The sequence below is a fragment of the Theobroma cacao genome, chromosome 1 (genome assembly GCF_000208745.1).
Source record: "Theobroma cacao cultivar B97-61/B2 chromosome 1, Criollo_cocoa_genome_V2, whole genome shotgun sequence".
In the NCBI taxonomy this organism is placed as follows: Eukaryota; Viridiplantae; Streptophyta; class Magnoliopsida; order Malvales; family Malvaceae; genus Theobroma; species Theobroma cacao.
The window spans coordinates 18949782-18954514 of NC_030850.1; positions in this window are offsets into that span (position 1 = coordinate 18949782).

Consider the following 4733-nt stretch of genomic DNA (forward strand, 5'->3'; position numbering starts at 1 on the left):
GTAATGGATTGCAGTTATGAGATCCCTAAGCATAATCTCTAAATGTTCTTGGTCGATGTATCATTGAAATTGGACATCAATGATACCTAAAGCCTGGTGTATTCTATGTTTCTTACTTGGGAAGTAAGAAACCAATCTCATAGGTTGAAGTATAGAGATACTTGAAATTAGAATGTAGGTGTTGGCTTGGGAAAACAAGTTTATTGAACATGACCCACCATGAGAAGTGCATTTGGTATTTCGCTTAAGTGTCTATTCAATACTTCTCATGTGTCAGTTGTGTAGATACTCCCTAGACTTGAGATACTAGGTTGTCTTACATGTGGAGTGCTATGCTTTAATTTCATCTTTATGGGTGCTTAACTAAGGATGTCAAAAAAGGATGCTTTTAGGTATAGCATGAAGCATGTAAAGGCAAATGAGTGGTTAAGAAAGGAATCATCATCCGAAGTGATTTAGGGGACATATTTTAATAGTTCTTAGTTTATATTAGAAGTCCTTGGCTAAGGCAACTTGGAGATTATGAAAAATAGTTTCATAAATCTTTATAAAACTAATGATCTAACTTCAAGAATAAATATGGAGATCAATAAGAGTAGACATTGCACCATGTTTTTATCATTTTCGATCTATATGATGAGAGAATGAATTATAATGATAGACTGTACATTAAAAGGTTGTCAAAGAACCCTTTGACTTTCCTAACAATTAGGTGGTTATGATGCATTGCTAGGTGCCAATCTTAATTGATGAAATTGAATTAATTAATTTAATAAAAAATATGATTCAATTTCATTGCCAACATGTTAAGAACCTAATGGGTGACACACAATAAGTTGCATTATAAATTAAATTAGGAGTGTGATGATTTAAGTTGGACTTCAATCATACACTAGGTTTTTAACTCTTAAAGACTTAATTAAAATAGTTTAATTAAGTATAAGGCCAATATTATAATTAGTTATAATATTAAAGCCTTAATTACATACAAATGAAGTAAATTAAATTAAATTTTAATTTACAATGACTTAATTAAAAAGGTTTAATTAAGTGTTGGGCCAATAATATAAGGAGTCATAATTTGGGGCCTTATTTGGAATTTAAGAAGTTAATTAACCTAGCTATAAATATCACTTTTCAGCTACTCATAATAAAAGTGAAACACACAATTTAGTTTTTTGAGTTTTAAGAAAACTACAAGAAAGCTTAACCACTTACTTTCTTGAATGACTTGAAAAATAGTTTTCCAACTTTGTGTTAGCTTTAAAATTATTATAGTTTTGATTAGGACAAAATGATCAAATTTGCTTGAGCATTATTTGAGTAATCCTGGACAATTTCTTGAAATGATTTAACTCCGATACACTTGTTCTTACATTGACACAAGCTTGACTTTTGAAGTTATTGAACTATATCTATAAACTTATATGACTTAGGTGTATGAGTGCTTATGATTCTCATTCATTAAAGTTTGATTTAAAGATTAAAGGAAAATCTTGAAGCACTCATTAGGTAGGAGTTTTGAATATCTTGTTTAATGATGAAAAAGAAAAAAGAAAGAAGGAAGACTAAATCAAATAGAGTTAAATAGGTTTTCATGTTTAATTTATGTGTGTGATGCTCAATGTTGGTTTTGTTGAATATTATCTAAAGAAAAGTAGATGCATTGACTAAGGGGGAGCACCTCATTATGCATAAAGATTTGAAGTATTCATATTGAACATAGACATTGCACTTTTAATCTAGGAGTGTTTTGTCATCATCAAAAATAAGAGATAGAGAATGTTGACTCTATATGTTTTTGATTATAGCAAAATATTCCCATTCATTTGTGTCTAATGTCTTTACTTGAGTGTGTAGGAAAATTAATGTATGAAATTAATAAATCAATCTTTCAAAGTGTATATCAAAAGAAAAAGGGAGATAAAAATAATAAGACATGACTGTCTAACAAGGAGGAAGCTTATTGGTGAAATAAGGAAAAATGTTGGTTGACCAAGTTTCAAATTGAAGGAATGGTGGGCTGAAGAGTTTGAGAAACAGAACCAACTTAGTCAACCAAGTCAGTCGACTAAATGCTCTCTGCTAAAATCTACAACCTGAAACAGAACCAACTTAGTCGACCAGGTCAGTCGACTAAAAGCATTCTGTCTGCAAGTTTGAATTCTGCACTAAAAGGTAGATTAACGGCTAGAACCAACTCCCAACTGTTTCCAACGACCATAAACTATCAAATTGCCATCAAAGTTATTCTCCAAGTATAAAAGGGTCTTTCAGTGGTTAGAAATCAGTTTTTTGGAAAGAATTGAAGGCTTTCAAGTGATATAGAGCTGAAAAACCAGAAAATCTTCTCTGCACCTTATTGCACTTAAACGCCAATCTTTGTAATAGAGTTCAGCACTTCATCTTGTACCATCTAGATCAAGTAAGTGATCATAGGTACTTTTTTATTTCTTCTCTTCTTGTACACTTAGAGTGAGCGAGTCACTCTAAGGGATTTATTCAAGCTTGGATTGCTTGATTGAGTGTAAAGGTTCCAACTTAGCCTAGAAAAGTTGGTTGTTGGGTTTTGGTTGATCCCAGTAAAAACCATTGTTGTAGGTTGTGGTTGAGCCTTTGAAAAACCACTTTGGGTTTTGGTTGATCCCGTGAAAAACCATTGCTAAAGGTTGTGGCTGAGCTTGCAAAAAGCCATTGTAAAAGCTTGGTGGAAGCTTGTGAATTCCACTATTTTTAGTGATTTGGTTTGGAAAATCCTTGGTTGAACAATCAAGGTAGTGGATGTAGATTTTAAACCAAACCACTATAAATATTTATGTATTGTCTCCGCTGCTTTAGTTTTTCACTCATCTTTAAATTTATTGTTCATCTTGTATTTGTCCCCATTTAAGAGGCAACTTTAGTGAGAGCATAAAAGTGCTATTCATCCCCCTCTAGCACATTTATTTGGGACCAACAAGTGGTATCAGAGCCTATCCCTCATATTTAAGGCTTAACATCCTTAGGGTAGATCCAAATGGCTCTAGAAAATTTTGTTGATGCTAAGGGTCAATGCATAAATATGCCTTATCTATTTGATGGCTCTAACTATCCTTATTGGAGCACTGGGATGTCAATATATATTAGAGCTATAGATTATGAGATGTGGGATGTCATTACTGATGGTTTTTTCATTCCAATGGTTACAAATTAGGTAAACGGTCATAAAACTCCCAAAGATAGAAATAAATGGACAGAAGCTGAAATTAGGAGAGCACAAATTAACTCTAAGGCCATGCATACTCTCATTTGTGCATTAGATTATAGAGAATATGATAAAGTGTTCATGTGTAAAAGTGCCGAAGAAATTTGGCAAAAATTAGAAGAGTTATATGGATAAACAAATATGGAAAAGGAATTGGAAGACAACTCTTATGGGAATCAATGCTCAACAAGCAACATGACAAATGGAGATAAGGAATCAAGTGAAGATGTATCCTTAAATCGAATTGAATTATGCTTCATGGCTCTTGAAGAGTTAAAGGTAACTTCTTCATCATGTGAACTTAATTCATGTGCTTTCAATGAATTACATTATGCTTTTGAGGATTTAGCTTTTGAGTTTGAGAAAATGAATATAAAGAACAAGAAAATCATTTCCACACTCGATGTTGAAAATGAATTTTTGATGAAAACAAAAATCGATTTAGAAAAGAGAAAAATGAAAATTTGGAAAAGGATTTTAAAGCTTACCAAGGGCAAATTGATTTTTTGGAAAAAGGAAATTTTGATGTGAAATTAAAATTTGAAGATTTATTAAATGAGAAAGTGGAAGAAAAAGCAAACTTGTGCTTGATGGCTAGAGATGATGAATCCGAGGTGTCTTCTGCTTCTTGTGATATTTCAATTGATAAGCTGCAAGATGAATATGAATGTCTGTCATGACCTGGAACTCCCATCGAGTCCGTGACAACAACCGCGAAGCCTCTACAGACATACTTCACCCTGAATGCCGATCGAAACCTCGCAAGGCTCTTCCATCAGTTTTCCACTTCCCTTATGAGCAATAGTTACTAAATATCGAGTTTTAAGAGAAAATAAACTATTTTAGATTAAAAACAATCAAAATAAAATTTTTGCCACACAGGGATATTTTGGTCATTTTTACCCTAAAATATTGAAACTTGATAAAAATACAACATATGGTAGAAAGATATCCATTTCCAATGAAAAATAAATTTTTGTAATCTAAATCATCCATTTGGAGTGAAAAGTTGGCTAATTAGACTAAATAAAAATATTCGATAATATATTCTATTTTCTTATAAAACAATTTTTATAGAACTATGCATAACTAATTTTTGTAGCGTAAGAACAAAATAAATTCATACACATAGTGATATAGTAAACTAGGAATTCAAAATTGTCCTACAGTGGCATATGAACCCTGAGATAACCAAAAGTGCGCAAGAATGTAGACCTACGATTTCCAAGGAAGCAAGTCCCAAAGAGATCCTTGATGAAATCGATTGCCTACAAACTATCCTGAACCTGAAATGGTTAAAAAGAAAGGGTGAGTTTTCATAAACTCAGTGAGTAAACAAAGTCCGTCATTAATTTCTAAAGCCGAGTAAATGGAGATAGTTAACTTTTCATCATACTATAATCCACAACATTTTGTACTTATTTCAAATCATATAAAACAACACATTTCATTATAATACACATCACGACTTATGATTTTCTTAAAAACT